This window comes from Amyelois transitella, chromosome 11, assembly GCF_032362555.1.
Source record: "Amyelois transitella isolate CPQ chromosome 11, ilAmyTran1.1, whole genome shotgun sequence".
In the NCBI taxonomy this organism is placed as follows: Eukaryota; Metazoa; Arthropoda; class Insecta; order Lepidoptera; family Pyralidae; genus Amyelois; species Amyelois transitella.
The window spans coordinates 9,669,139-9,686,699 of record NC_083514.1 but is presented as its reverse complement, the minus strand read 5'-3'; the positions used below and the strand labels follow the sequence as shown (position 1 = coordinate 9,686,699).

Below are 17,561 nucleotides of genomic sequence, written 5' to 3'. Positions count from 1 at the left end.
AACCAAACGAATGTTGAGGTTGTAAAAGTTGACTATGTCGTTCAAAACAATTTCCAATTGATTCGCTTTAACGCTTCCCACAAAATGAAATGTTCAAAAATCGCCATACAATTTGTATTTATTGGAGATTTATCCAATCGTTGAGTTGACTGCGCAACAAACATGTCAGATTGTGTTTTTATTGCCCGACATATTGATTGAAATGACATGAATGAATTTTGAGCACATTCAACACGACTCCTGAGGATAGGCGGTTGTGGGAATTTTATGAACTTGGCAGCTTTTGTGTTGGTGACGTTTTGTCGCCGTCAACTGAACAAATACTTAGTGCGCCAGATGAGTAACTGTTAAATATTGTCCGTGCGGTTCCCGGCATTCTAGAATAGGATTTCGTTTGTGATTAATACACTACTTTTTATTTACACATGCCTAGCTTACGTTTCTTTCCAGTGAAGTGAAAAGAATGAAAATTCATATTCTACCAATAAACTATGAAAATTCGGCATAATGTGGTGCCCTGATTTCCTTCAAAATATCAAAATCAGCCAAGGCTAAACTATTATCACAAGTCCTTAAAGACTCAACGTCAAACGAAACTTAATGTTTATCAAATAAGTATGGGAATTCCCAAATGAAGAATTATTACGAATTCCACAGGAACTAATCTCTGGGCATAATCACTTGTCATATTAATATTGTGCAATACAAAATAAGTTTTAATAAATCTTACTAAGTTTAAATACGACGTAACGTGAAGAAATTATTAGTTACTTAATACTGGAATTAATTATATTTTAATCAAATACGTCCGATTGGCAATGATCAAATTACGTATTTCTTTCTTAAGGTTAAACCTTTAGTGGAAAACATTCCTTACTCCGCTTATCTCATACCACAACAGAATAGCTTGTTACGTTAACATATTTTTCGTATTTATGTAACACAATACCCATGAAAAACTATAATTACCTAAAGCTATTCAGATTTTTTTGTTGAAGAAGCTTCACATTCGTGCATATTGATACTCTTAATAATGACTTGTGAGCTACCGTCAATTTAATTAATGTAAGAACGGTAAAAAGCTTATTCTGTGGTATTAATGCGCTTACGGTTATGGATCATAAATTGCGGAGTTTATTTTTAGAACACCAATTAAGTACGGGTCTATTATTTGATCCGTGGTAATACAGCAGTTGACTGACCGATTTTTTTGGAGATGAATCTTGTTTTGCTTAATTTAGATTTTTATTGCGTACAAAGGGTATAATTTCTTTTCTTTGTTTTGTAGCGAAGAAAAAACATAGTGTGTACCAGCTGCTTCTCTTCCCATGACAGGGTGTTAAAGTCAACCAAGGGATAGGCTAATAAACTTGGGCATCTTTTTTCAGGCAATAGGCTAGCAACCTGTCGTATTTCAATCTCAGGTCCATCATTAAGCCATACTTGCAGCTGAGCATCATCTTTTAGTTTTTTTTTTAAACTGGGTTCTGTCTACCCCTGACGTTTACCAAGTAAGGGATAAACACGTAATTATATGGACTTACATATGTATGATTTATTTTAGAACGCTAATTGTGTACGCGTCTATTATTTAATCCACGGTAATACGGCAGTTGACCTACCGATTTTTTTTTGAAGAAGGTAAATCTTAGACTTGCTTTATTCAGATTTATTATTATTAGCAACAAGAGGTTTTTATTTTCGATGTTTGAGTTTCTTATACCAATTGGAATCACCTTCCTATTGCTAGCAAAGGATCTTGTCCGACCTTATTCCAATAGTCATGTTTGGTATAATGAAACTCAAAAATATTATTCATTATTATGGGATACTTCATATCACTAAATAATTGTCATATCTTTTGGTTTCACTACATCGGTTGACGTCAAATAAATTACTTAAAACTAAGTTGAGGTACATCGGTAAATAGCTAATTATTAACTTGAGTTATTGCTAACTACGGCGTTCAAATGTTATTGCGATCAGTATTCTTAATAATTTACATGTTAATTCGTTTTGCGAGCGATTATCACATATAGTAGGTTTTCTCTTAACATAGAAAAATAAAATGTCATCACAATCAAAATCGGTTCATTGAATGGTTTGTGCCCACTATGTATCTAACTGTTTTCGAGTTCGGGTGGTAACAGGCATTGTTAACTCAAAATTACTAATTAAAATTGCAATTTTATGTAAAGCCGTTTTGTTTGATCGCGTACGCCTCGCGTGCGCATACGATTCCGTCACAAAATAACGAAAGTGCAAATACGTATATGACTGTGACTAATTGATTACACCTTTGTCTTTGTTAAATAAGTTTTGAATTATTTAAACCCGGACATTTAATTACTCTTGGAAAATAATTTTGGACGTTTACAGTTAAGAATTTTGTTTCTACGATCGATTTGATGAACGATGAACTGCTATGTGCCGTGGCATGAAGGTTTTCCAACAAACTCCAACGTCAAATGCCTGAAAAGATTCATTCTGAATGTAAATGCTTTATAGACATCGCGAGCTTAACTAAACTAACGCTGTCGTCAATTACATTTTTGTACACTAAATAATTTACGATTTTGTACGGCAAAATATTTATGTATCAGTTTATTAAATATTAATAGAGATCGTTAAAACACGCCATAGCGTCTAGACGGGAAGTAGTGGTCGTTTTTATGGCTCAAATGAAATCTGGAACCCTTCCCCTTTTGTCGGGAGTTGGGCATTCAGTAGGGCAACAACTGGTTATCGTCAAAATGGTGGACCGGTTAGACAAATTAATTAGAGGATTAACTGCGGCTTATTAGCAATGTTTTTTTTTTTAAGTTAATCTGAATAGAAATTCTGTCGCATAGCAACAGTTTTGGAACGGTGGATGTCGAATTATTGAGTAGTTTATTTCGGACTAAGGGATAGGCTTATGAATTTGGATTTCTTCTTCTAGGCGATGGGTTAGCAACCTGTCGCTGTTTGAATCTCAATTCTATCATTTAGCCAAACAGTAAACTGTATTGGATTGATCCTGGTTACACATTCAGTTGCCTGAATGTGCAGTTTTCCTAACGATGTTTTCCCTCCATAAAATCTTGTTATGTCGATAATGTTACCTAACTTTATTGCCTCTAAAAACAACTACACATGTGTAAGCTGAATGCGGAATTCATAAGTCTGTCAACTTAAACAAAATCATCAAAACACATCTTTGCAGTACACTTGTGTATTATTTAAAAATTAACAAAAGAATATTCGTAGAGTTCCAAAACACAATGAAATATCCATTATACGAATTCTGAGAAATTCTAAGGCATCTATCTGTTTAACCGACTACCCAAAAAAGAGTCATTTACTTTACGATTGCAAAAACTCATTGAACGGAAAATTATCCTTACATCCAAAATGTAAAAAAAATTAATTGACCGTGAAACGTTTTGTGTATGTTCAGTGCATTTTCTTTTAGACATCTCTTGTTTATTGTTATATTTTAGTTTCTTATATACGAGTATTATACAAAGGATGGAAGCAAGCCGAATTAGATTCGGTTAAAAATAATATGTATTGAGAACCCTTAAGTTGATAAGGTGAACCTGTTAACAATAAGAAGATTACATACATACCGCGTCATTATCCCTTACGAGGTAGACAGAGCCTATAGTTACAAGACTCGGAACGCCGCGTTCAGCTTAATGGATGACATTCTCATGTGTAGGATTTATGTTTTTAAAACGTGATAAAACAATATTGTGATAAAACAATATAGTGCCGTGTGGTTCCCGGCACCAATACAAAAAAAAAATAGGACCACTCCATTTCTTTCCTATGGAAAAAGAAAAGATGTCGTAAAAGGCGACTAAGGGATAGGCTTTAAAATTGCGATCCTTTTTTAGGCGATGGGCTAGCAACCTGTCACTATTTGAATCTCAATCCTATCTTAAAGCCAAATAGCTGAACGTGGCCTATCAGTCTTTTCGGGACTATTGGCTCTGTCTACCCCATAAGGGATATAGACGTGACTATATGTATGTATAAAACAATATTTAACGTAACGTACGCCGCCTTAGTTATCGACCGTCTGACCCCAGGTTCGGTTCCCGCGTCGGTACCTACAAATATTTGAACGCGTAAAACAAGTGGTTATTCTGGTTCTAGTGGTGTTATGTCATTATCGTGTACCAAAGACAATGGTGGCGCCGCCGATGTCGAAAAAATAACGTGAGGTTTTTTTTTTTTTTTTTGGTTTGTCTATCGGTTCACGAAGGTGGATAATGGGAAACAGTATGTTTACACAGAATTATTAAAAGTACTATTTGTTTGTACAAGTATTAAATATATAAAGTACGTACGTTATTTGTTTGAACAAGTATTAAATTTATATTAGAAACATACATACATACATATGTTCACGTCTATATCCCTTGCGGGGTAGACAGAGCCAACAGTCTTGAAAGGACTGAATGGCCACGTTCAGCTATTTGGCTTAATGATAGAATTGAGATTCAAATAGCGACAGGTTGCTAGCCCATCGCCTAAAAAAGAATCCCAAGTTTGTAGGCCTATCCCTTAGTTGCCTTTTACGACATCCATGGGAAAGAGATGGAGTGGTCCTATTCTTTTTTGTATTGGTGCCGGGAACCACACGGCGTATATTAGAAACTAAGCTTTATACTCATTTGAGTATTTTTTGTTCATGATTTTTTCTATTTGAAGTCATCGAGCGAACGAACTCGGGGTAGACAAAGACAGGGAACACAAAAGAAAAGCCACAATCCGCCATATTAAGATTGGGTAAACAGCTTTTAACAGCAGATGACAACTTTGCACTTCTTAGTGTAACTTACATACATATAATCACGTCTATATCCCTCGCGGGGTAGACAGAGCCGACAGTCCCAAAATATACTCATAGGCCACGTTCAGCTATTTGTCTTAATGATAGAATTACGTCTATATCCCTCGCGGGGTAGGCAGAGCCGACAATCCCAAAATATACTCATAGGCCACGTTCAGCTGTTTGGCTTAATGATAGAATTGAGATTCAATTAATTTCAAATAATTCAATAGTGCATTACATCACAAGTCAGTTCAGGAGTACGGTAGCTGTAATGTCCTTTATTTGTACCTATGTGCAAAACAGATTCGCGGGGTTAAATGTTGCTAGCCTTAAAGGAGAATCTTAAGTTTTGGTCGTGGCACGCACTATATTTTTTTCTTTAGTACCAGACCATAATTTAAACTTCGGAGGAATTTAAGTTCTATAAAGGGTGAGTTTAAATTATGGTCTGGTAGACCATAATTTAAACTTCAATACGTACTTTTATTTATTTATTTAAAACTTTATTGTACAAAAAAAATGTACAAAAGGACTTCATGCCGTTTGGCATTCTCTACCAGTCAACCAGCTGACTAAACAGAAAAACTTACCACTCAGTAAGTAGCTGTTTCTTCCAATAATATCTGTGCATTTTGCATTAAAATTAGACAAGACACGCCCTTGAAAGATTTGGGAACTAAAACGGAGTGTAATAAACTATTTATAAAACATTTGACCTACGATCCTCAATAAATTTTATCTGTGACCCACTTTAGATAATTTGATTTCCTGTATCGGTACAAATTGGAAAACTACCCAATATCGTCGTTTTGTATGTTTGTTTGTGTCGTCTAGGGCTATCGTGAGGTCGAGTCGATAGAAGCGACAAATGCGCAATACTATTATAATTCGACTGTAAATTTTAAAATTTTAAGTCAATAAATATGCAAAATAGTGCCGTGTGGTTCCCGGCACCAATAGGAAAAAGAATAGGATCACTCCATCTCTTTCCCATAGATGTCGTAAAAGGCGACTAAGGGATAGGCTTGTAAACTTGGGATTCTTCTTTTAGGCGACAGGCTAGCAACCTTACACTATTTGAATCTCATTTCTATGATTAAGCCAAGCAGCTGAACGGGGCTTATTAGTCTTTTTAAAACTGTCGGCTCTGTCTACCCCGCAAGAGATATAGACGTGATTATATGTATGTATGTTTAAATATGCATCAACATTTGTCAGCGATTCAAGTGATAATAAGATCGGAGGAATTAATGTCTTTACAGAACTTAAATTCCTCCGATCTATGTCTGAGCTATCAGAGCTATGTCAGGTAGTAATATTTTAAAGATTAGTACCTGACATAGCTACTCGAAAAAGATATCATTTAAGAGCGGCGTTACAGATTGGTAATGACAAGGATTAAGAAAATTGATACCGCTGACACGTACCGATAAATCTCAATCATGAAAACATCACAATACTGCTCTTTCCTTAGATAGAAAATTACAAAAGCGTACAATGACACCCATGACTGACGATTTTTGCAATTCGAAAAAAAAAAGAAATATCGAACGACAACACAGAAACGTTTCGTTTTACGTTTCCCGGTACGCGGCGGCGGGCAAAAAGGTAGATTGCAACTTTTTTAAGCCGTTCCATTCACGTTTCGGGACGTAATTTGAACCGCGCCGGGAGGGATTTCTCACGCGCTCTCGTTTTTGGAAGCCTGTTTTGGAACGCACTGATGGTATGGCGGTGGTTTAACTGACAGCGACTTAGTTCCAATAAGATAATTAACACATTCTTTTTTTAAATTTCATATCAGGTAAGAAACACGACATCCGAAAGTTTTTCACATAAATAGTTCCAACGCAACGAATTGCTAAGAGATAATCAAAATATCTTTTTCACAAGTGGTTGCGGCCGAAAGGGTTCTCTACATTATCTCAAAATTATCATTGGTTTTATTTTTTTTTTGGATAAGAGCGACTTTACTTGTTAGTAACACAAGTAAAATAGAATAAAATTAATGTAGAACATGAAACAAAAATGATATAACGATGTTTTATTTAACTTCCCATGGCTTACACTTTTATAGTAAGTATAGCCTCATACAAATTTTTCTAAAACATTACAACATAAGAAAAACATAATATTATTTTGCCTTTTAACATGACACAAAGCAATTACGGCTTCGCTCTTAAGTTTAATAACTAAGTCACTACGGATAAAACGTAATACATCCTCAGTTTTCCTCGTCATAAGTCTAGTAATTAATTCATACTTGTGACACTATGTAGACTTGCTAGCGTCGTCGTAACGCCGGCCGGTGTCCGCTGTCAATCAAACCGGCGCCTTACGTGTCAATCATCGCCTCAATATTAGCGGAGCATTAGCCTCTCCCGCGATTGCGACACGTTGCGAGAGTGAAAAGTGAACAGATAATTAAAGGTAAGGTGAAATGTGTTACCTGTTCTGTGCTCAGTGGTTATTAACTACTAAAATAAGAATATTTTTTTTTAAAAGCATTACACATAACATAACATAAATATTTTTATAACACAAAAACCATTGTTACGTTTTCGCTGCAGCACTAGTAAGTTCATACATACAAATGATCAAGTCTATATCCCTTGTGGGGTAGACAGAGCCAACAGTCGTAAAAAGACTGATTGGCCACGATCAGCTGTTTGGCTTAATGATAGAATTGAGATTCAAATAGTGATATGTTGTTAGCCTGTCGCCTAAAAGAAGAATCCCAAGTTTACAAGTCTATCCCTTAGTCGCCTTTTACGACATCCATGAAATGGAGTGGTCCTATTCTTTTTTCTATTGGTGCCGGGAACCACACGTTATCGTACTATACTGTTTAAGAGCATAAGTAACATAAACTTTGTAAAAGCTTATGACGATTTGCATCGTGGTACATAATAATTTTGGCCTAATGGTCTGATATTTTTGAATTGCGGCCTAAAGTCAATTGTATCTGATGGTAAGCAACAACTGCCATTAAAGTCTACCCAGGAATGTCACTGCCGTCCCTGAAGACATGTTCTACACTTTCTACACATATAAACATATATCATAAAAAAAAACTCACGTCTTTATTCTCAAGAAAGCCATGAAGTCCATAACAACAGCATTAAGAACGGCTTAAATTACGCGAGTTGTTTGCGAATAAAAACAAAAAAAAAACTCGTACTTCGCGTTCCTGCGGTCGCGTCTTATAAATTGGAGACCTTGTAGAGTCTCTGAGTCTCGGACCACATGACTGCCAACCGCACAATTCAATATTTTCACTGCCCGAGGCCGCAAATGCCGTATTATGTCATGTTGAAAATCATTAATGTTACCACCGGGTAGGCATATTCAGTATATTCCAAAGACTACGCTTCACGTTCAAAAATGGACTGGATACACGTCTTCTACAGTTTTTGTATAATAATTATGTTTATTGTTATAAAAAATACATACATATGTACGTATAATAACGTCTATATTTCTTGCGGGGGAGAGCTATATAGGTTGCTAGACGGTCGCCTACAGATACCCAAGTTTATTAGCCATTCCCTTAGTCGCCATTTACAATATCTATGAGAAGCTATAAAGTGGTCCTATTCTCAAGTGTCAGAAACGGCACAATCTCTAATCAGTCTAATTATAATTATAAACGCGAGCGTGAGTTTTTTTTAAAGGTAACATGACATGTAATATTACAATACATCCAGTGACATATATGTATGTAAGTACGTGTAAGTAACACTAGCACTTAACTACAAAAAAATATTTATCATCAAAAGGAAACAAGCGAGATCACTATCCGCTTTTTACCTTTTATCCAAATTTCATTGTCAAAGCCAGGGCATAGACATTTGGCTCATCCCGTATGTAAGGAGGGTGCATTATTTTTTTTTCTACCATCAAATTGCGCTATACAGCCAACACGTGCTGGCTGGAAATTACGGGTCCGAAGAGTCTTTGTTCGATATAGTTTTGATATGACGTATGGTTAGTGGTGTAGGGTGGCTAAGTGTTTTGGGATTTTTTGTGGTGATTTTAAATACAATATGTAGATTTCTTAGTGAGTGATACAGTCTTCTTTTTCCGTCTCTGGTCCCGTATTGTGGGGTCGGGTCTCCTCACTTTTCTGCGCCAAGACGTTCGGTCTTGTTGGTGAGTGATACAGTCAAAGATGTAAAAAGATGAAAAATATGTTGCAACGTATTGCTTCCTCTTACAGACAACAGATTAAACTTAATAATTGAAACGTTAAATTGGTTATTCAAAATATTCATTCATCGCAATTACATCCACAAGTTTTTGACATTCCTTTAAAAAACCATTATGCCGAAATTGATAGCGCATCGGATTTGTCCACCATTGCCCTTGACGCGTGGTTACAATAGCTCAAGAAAGCGACGGCTGCGTCATATGGCACTGTTGCTACCTCCCCATTCTATTGGCCATCTCGTCGAAGATCCACATATATTTTTTTTTTGCTCCCAAACTGATTGTGATCGCGACCATTGTTAGTTGCATTGTACCCACGGATGCATTGTGAGGAGAAATTCACCGATTCTTAGGCAAATTGAAATTTTTCTAGCGGCGTTATACTTCTGCGAATTTCTGTGGGAACTCGCAATCCCGGATTTGGATTATGGGGGTCTCTAAGCACAATGAGGGTTTGATTATGTTCTTTGAACATTTAACAAGTAAATATCCTGTAGTTTGTGGAATCGTGGATTATTAGTTTTTGCAAGTATTAGTCATTATGCAAAGCTTGTAAATTTTTATTTTTATTTACTCCTTTTGCGTATGTTATAAAAAAGCCTCCACTCACTATATTAACTAACATAATTATGTTTTATTATATAAAACTAAACATTTGAATATAAGGTTTAATATTTGTCAATCCTTTGTTATTTAAGATGCAGAATATTATCTTATAATCTGGCTTCTTGTAGGCTCCAAAAAACACTATACATATATTCAAAAGCAATATTCGAAATTCGAATGCGAAGAAATTTAAAAAATTCAAACAACGTCTATGGAAATTGTCGTCCCACCGAGTTCGCACTCCATATTCAAATCCGTCGTGTTTATTGGTCCATAACTCCGAACCAGCGCTATTAGTCGGCATTCCATCTAGATTAAAACGATGTGCCTAACGGCTAGTACGTGATGCGCATCCAGTGAAAAGTACCCGCTAATTTTTTTAACGATCACTCGCGTGATTCGTTTCTCAATTTATTGTGTAATGTGTTATTGAATAGGAGACAGTCGTAAGTATCGGTATCAATTAGCGGACACACATATACTTATCCTTTTCAGACAAATTTGACATGCAATAGTTGAATTTGTTTTAAGAAGGTTAGGTTCCCCTGCAAAAGTTGCGAAGCGCATCCTGTAATAACCTGATTTAGTCAATTCATACCAGACTTTTCAAGTATTTTGGCTCTGTCTACCCCGTAAGGTCGTCGTAAACGTCCATACCAGACATGAATATATGTATGTATGGATGTATAAAACTCTCCTAATTATGACTACTTTTATGACTATCCTCGTGCCTTTATACCATTGACAGCAGTATTTCCTTGCCAGTGACTAAATAGACTGTTCTATTTCCAATAACTTAGTCAATTTGTTACGAAAAATACTCCATTCTCCTCATTGAACATCCGAACACGTCCGTTCTATTCCGACCGGAATCATATTCGATTCTATCGCATATTTTACGATATAAATTGCTCGTTTAGCGCCCTCTATTTTTATTTTACGTAACTTCTTATGACCAGTGTAGTAAATGTCGCATTTAGTTTTTGTTTTGGTGATATGTAATTTGAATACAAGTTGTAAAGGAAAATAATTATTTTTGTAAAAGACTGCATAAAAATCTTATTATTTATAAGAGGACACTGACCGACATAAAAAAGAAGAGAGACAGGCATTCTATTCTATACATACATATATAGTTACGTCTACGTTGCGGGGTAGACAGAGCTAAAATATTGAATGGCCACGGCTTAGTTCAGTATGGTTTCATGATGGAATTGAGAATCAAATAGTGACAAGGTTGCTAGCCCATCGCCTACAAGAGAAAGCCTATTCCTTAGTCGCTTTTTACGACAACCATGGGAAAGATATGGATTGGTTATACTATTACTATAATATTACTATGATACTATTCTGCCAGAAATGACACAACCTCAAAGCCTTGTTCAATATTCTAAACTGACCCTTGAATTTTGTACTAAATTTGTTCGGACCTTTTATAAAGGGTGGAGGACAATAATATCGTTTAGTGTAAATCTTGTAAGGTCGAGAAAGAGAATGTAGTTCCAGATGGTCAGGCGCACGTTATCGCCCGTACGTGACTAGTATGTTTGAGCTAACTGGCTAAACTACCCTCTTTTTTATCACCAATTTCAAACGAAAGAGGTGTTCCCGTCTGAGTCTTGAGTTTTTTTGTGTCGTGTGATACTGTTTTAGGGAATCGGGTTAAAATCAATTCCAACTTATAACATAAAAATATTTGTATAAAAATAGGACTACTCCATCTCTTTCCCATGGATGCCGTAAAAGGCGACTAAGGGATAGGGTTATAAACTTGGGATTCTTCTTTTAGGCGACCTGTCACGCCTGAACGTGGCCTATCAGTCTTTTCAAGACTGTTGGCTCTGTCTACCCCGCAAGGGATATGGACGTGATTATATGTGTATGTTATAACATAAATGTGAAATACCTAGTTGATTTGTCAACTCTTCACTGAATTGATTTAAAATAACACATATCTATAGTTTAGGTCTTGGACAGTATAAATTTGTTTCTAAAACTGCTTTCAATAAAAGATTGACAGACAAAGCGTAGGTGCAAATATTTGTTCTAAGTTAAAATTTGGAATTTGTATGTTGATAAAGATTAAACTTAAATAACTAATCAACGTTGGCGAAAATACATTTAATATTATGGGACATAAGTGTTAAAAGTCAGTAAAAATCTGACTCAGTCAGTCCAGGAATCGTTTATCAATCCTTCCTGGATTGTTTGGGCATCCTCTGTGCTCCTCTCCAGAAAAGTGAAGATTAGTATTACAATAACACATACATACATATGGTCACGTCTATATCCCTTGCGGGGTAGACAGAGCCAACAGTCTTGAAAAGACTGAATGGCCACGTTCGGCTATTTGGCTTAATGATAGTGCTTAATAATAGTGACAGGTTGCTAACCCATCGCCTTAAAAGAATCCCAAGTTTGTAAGCCTATCCCTTAGTCGCCTTTAACGACATCCATGGGAAAGAGATGGAATGGTCCTATTCTTTTTTGTATTTGTGCCGGGAACCACACGGCGGTTATTATAATAACTATCAGAAATAGGTACTACTATAGTATTTGTTGCAATAGTAACATAAACAAATAGAGTTCTCTAACTGAGATTATATGCAATAAATAAACACATAATAAGACATCCAAAACTGAACTAGTACACAAATTGTAGCAGTAAACTGCTCGTTCGGTTGTATCGAGATCGTAAACTTTACGGCTTTCTCAGACACAGACAAACCGACATTAGTGCGGTTGTGAATTGCGCGCGCTGACGTAAAAACTTGCAAGCTATCTTTGTTATTTGGGAGTTACCGTCGTAGCATGGCACGCGCGACGCCGTTTTTATCGCGCGAAAAACTATCGCTGTTTCGCTTTTTATATAACGTGTAAGCGACTAAGGGATTGGTTTATAAACTTGGGATTCTTCTTTTAGGCGATGGGCTAGCAACCTGTCACTATTTGAATCTCAATTCTATCAAAAAACCAAATAGCTGAACGGGCCTTTCAGTCTTTTCAACACTGTTGGCTCTGTCTACCCCGTTAGGGATATAGATGATATGTATATATGTATGTGTAACGGGATGGCGATATTTTTCACGCGATAATAACGCCGTTGCGCGTGCTAATGCTACTGATGCTGTATTTCTGTAGGTTATATTACCAAGAGTAAAAGAAATCTGAAATGCCACGGTAATGGATGGCTTAATGATAGAATTAAGATAGTGACACGTTGGTAGGCTATCGCCTGAAAGAAGAATCCTAAGTTTATTGGCCTATTCCTTGATTGTATATTTTTGTTTGTTACCAGTCTTTCGACGGACTGTGTAGGTACATCTTAATCTTAATCCACACAAATCCTTAGAAATAAATGATTGAGATTAAGACAAAAAATCACACGGATTACTTTAGCCAGACACAATTACACCGCTGAAACTTAAGTTTAGTGTTGTTAGTGAGTTATCAATTAAAAAGGGTACTTATTATAAATGCTGTGATAATTGAAAGATGCCTGTTTTAAAATCACAACATTTCAATCAAGTTTAAATTAAAAAATATTCTAATATAAACTATGATTACTATAAAAATGAATTCATTCAGTAATTAAAATGTGGAATGTATTCAATTTATCTTTTTCTTCTAATGGCTATTAATTAAAAAAATTATTTTTCTATTAAAGAAATAGACTATAAATAGGTAGATTTCTTAACGCTTGCTGCTTGACCTGACTCAGGATCAAAGCTGGGTCTTAGGATTCAAAGGTAAGCTCCCCGTTGCCAAAGTATTCACCAAGAATCTATGCGCTTCGTTTGATCCTTCAGTTGGCCATAGTCGTTGCAATGACCCCGAGCATTGTTGACTAACTTTCTGACTGCGGTTTTGCCCGAAATTATGTTCCGATGACGAACATTTTGGGGCTCGATGGTTATGCTAAATTTAAGTTATATAGTTCAAGTATTTTTATTGGAGGAATACCTTATACGAAATTAACATATATTAAAGAAAGAAAGAGAAAAAGGCGTGATTTTATGTATGTACATATGTATGTAGTATGTATGTATTATAGTTTAAGTATTTTTTATTGGAGGAATACCTTATTATACGAAATAACTGTTTTGTAATTTGTTATATTTATATTTATGTGCAAAAAAGAGTTTACAAACAAACGAACAAAAGATATCTCACCTTTCGGTGTTCCCAGTTGCACCTTCCGCCAATATGGCGGATCTAGGTCTGCTCTCCAACTTTTCTCTTTCCACTTTGTCCGGCTCACAGCGACTTATACTGATAAGTAATTATTTGGATATCATTAATGATGATAAATAAATATGGGTCAAAGAAAACAATTGAGTTGATAAAATACTAATAGTATTTATTGGTCGGTCGTTTTTATCAACAACAAGTTTGCTTTATTATAATTGGTAATTTTACCATACATTTCAGTTACACTAAGAAATCCCAATTGAAGATAAGTCCGCCATTATACATACATATATTCTTCTTAATCTAATAACTGTTTTGTAATTTGTTATAAAATATAACATAACATAAAAATCACTCCTCTTTCCCGGAGGGGTAGGCAGAGACTACATCTTTCCGCTTGCCACGATCTCTACATACTTCCTAATTGCTAATCACTTCCTTCCTTAATTTGTTATATTTCTTTTTATTTGCAATAAATAATTTACAAACATACAAGCAATCTTGACGCCGTCCAATAAGTGTTTGTTCGCTTATAAAGTGCTAAATTCTCATAAACCGTCGTCTTATTGCGTGTTTGGCAACCGTGGCATGCAGACCGCCCTAACTATTGTTATGTTAACGATATGATGTCGGATTATTGACAATTCCAGGTTTTATTCTAAACTGAACAAATTTATAGAACATTTGTTAGCATAGAAATGAGTTTCAGTGTTGTAGGATTGTAGCTATATGTACAGCTTTTCTTATTTCTATTTAGAAAAAATCAGGAGCTATCTTGGAAATTTGTAGTTGGCTAGTAACCTGTTACTGAAGAGAATACCGATTTTTTGGGATAATGACAGCTAAGTCGCTATCCTTAAATCGGAGGTCAGATGGGAGTTGCTTCATGTAAAAACCTGACTCACCCAATTCTGGATCCATGGCCAAGGGCTTACCCCAGGCCCCTCTCGAGTGATGTACCTAACATCATCGACTTTTATATGCTGTTAGCAGATTTGACCTTGTATTTGGAACTAAATTAGAAACTAGAGGGCAAGACTAGACACTAACTGTCGCATTTTATCATACAATAATTCCAATTAACATTTATTTCTTGTTATAATCATATTTTCTTTATAGCAGACAAATATTTACGTACTCCTGAAACGTAATTGCTTACCATCCTGTCTGTAGTCTACGCGCCCCCATTCCGACATTCCCGACCATTATTTAGGATTAACTGCGTTAATGTGGCACTCGTATTGCCTATCCGTACTTTTCACCTTCATCCCCTAAACATAAAATAAAGATGGGTACAGAAGTGGTGCTCTGAGTGAGAAAGCTACCTAAATTCGCAGTCCGATGTGTCTCTTAGTATGAAACCAGTGAACGTAACAAAGACTGCAAGGTTCGGCTCTTTTCAGTAAAGATATTGTAAACTCTAAAAATGATCGGATTGATTGTTAAATTAATAAACGCAATGATAATGTTCTCATCGCAATGGGTGTCATTGGCTCAAAAAGAAAGGTGGATTGACGAATGGACGTTCTCCTTTGAGTTTGCCTGTTAAAGCTCTAAATTAGATAGATAGATAAAATGTTTATTCGACAATGCTACAAATACAAACAAATGTAACAATAACAAATCCTTAAAACTAACACAGGTGTGCTGTAGCAAGTCGAAATGATCAGAACTCAGGTATTTTTTTGCACTGAAATAGTACAAAAGCGCTGATTTTCAGTTTGATGATGTTTGATTTTATGTAGATGCGGGTACTAAAACAAATATAAAAATTAATATGTAGGCATTGTCACGACGTGTAGGCACGGCACCATTGTGTATAGAAAAAAAAAGTGATAACGTGGTGCCTATCTATACTTCTGTATTTTTATTATTTTAAGCCCACCAAAGGAACAAAGTAAATCTTGTGTATTATTCAAAATAAAATGCAGAGTCTAGACTTAGTAACTGCGAGGGAAAAATAAAAGCTCCTCTGTTCACCCCCTAATTCACATGATCCGCCACTTACGCCACTTAATATCGCACGATATTTAAGCTAACTTATATTTTATGTTTGTTTCTACACGATTTATTTGATTTTATCGCCAAATGTTGCCCGTTTTATGGCTTCAACGTAACAAAATGTCTTGATTTGAATTTTATTTATTTGTTATTGTTTTATGTCTGAGTTATCGCTGAAGTAACTGATTATATGTAGGTATGTATAGACTACCATTATATACCTTTAAAAAATTTTTTACAATATTTCCGTCAGACGTGTTAACACTGCGATCGTCGGTCTGAACACTAATATTGATCAATCGGATCGTGATCTTCCCGGGCGGTCGTGGCTCCTACGGCGTATGCAAATATTGGACTAACGCATTCCGTAAGCGTTTTCGAATACTTTAGTCGGGGGTCAGACATTATAGGGTTTACAATCATCTGTGATATTATGATATAAGGCAAGTCCCGGTGAAAGGTCAGGCTAAAAGTACCCGAAACAGACGGGCTTGCACGAAGAGTTTTGAATTTGGATGAAGCGAAAGAAGTATGCAGGGATCGTGGCAATTGGAAAGATGTAGTCTTTGCCTACCCCTTCGGGTGAAAGGCTTGATTTTATGAATGTATAACGTCAGTCGGCACTAATTTTTGTGGGTTGTCCTCATGTTGCGTCCTAACTGGCGGCGTTTATGTTACGTCGCGTCTCGTCTGCTGTGTGTGCTAACCTTAAAGCAGATAGTATCAAAGCGCACATTTAAGAATTTGTTAGACTTTTTAATTGAAAAGTCACGGAGGTCAGCAAATCTTTCAAGCTCAGATTCCCTTAGTTACCTGCTCTATCCTCCCGGAAATGCCATACGCCGTGCAATATTATAATTTATCTCGTACACATTTCAACCCAAACAGGAACATGTCTAAAACATACGGTATTATGACCCGATCAAAGGCAAATAAGGATAAAACAATCAACGTCAGATTACTGAGTAGGGTCAGACTAAATGTTAAGGTCAGACAAGTCTGGGTTTAATCGTTTCTGGCGGTCCAATTACAACTAATAGTGTTTTTGCTTTGACAGCTCGTTTCGTGTTTAAATTGCTTTTGATTTTATTTTTCTAATACCTGATAGTCTAGCTAGGTTCTAGGTAAAGCTTTTTATGACTTATATTGTTTATTTTACATTAATCAACATCAGATATTAGACCAGTATTACAATACAGAAATAGTCCCAGAACTGATAAGTAAGGTTACCTTCCTGTTGGAAAGAAATTGATGATGATTTTTTGTTTTATTGACGATCAGTGAACGATCAAAAAATGATCAGTTTTATACTCCATCGATTTATCTAGTTACAACAAGATTTTTGTTTCTTCCATTTCCTTATATAATACATTTAAATTACATTTGCGTCTACACTTAACAACGTGATTTCTATTGTTACCTACTATCGAATTATTAACATTTCCTACTTTATCTTTAAGAAGACTACCTATTTAGATCTTCAAGGTCCATTCTTTCGTCGTGTGATAAAATCTTTCGATTATATATCTGTTTAAATTTAAATGTAGGAAGCAAGACGTCCTTGATGACTTCAAAATTTATAACAATTTCATTGGTATGACCTGAATAAAATAAGAATTCGCGCGTGTAGGTGGACCATTTGCTATTTTTATAATAAAAATTTCGCAAATCCGAAATACAATAGCACCGCGTATTTTAATCGACGCGTGATAGTCTCGTGGTTTATTTC

At 35.8% G+C, this 17,561-nt stretch overlaps 1 long non-coding RNA gene across 1 annotated transcript in view; it reads left to right on the top strand.

Annotated features, from left to right (window-relative positions):
- Positions 1 to 17,561, top strand: part of LOC106139932 (uncharacterized) — a 132,901-nt gene that overhangs the window by 6,323 nt on the left and 109,017 nt on the right. The window lies entirely within an intron of this gene.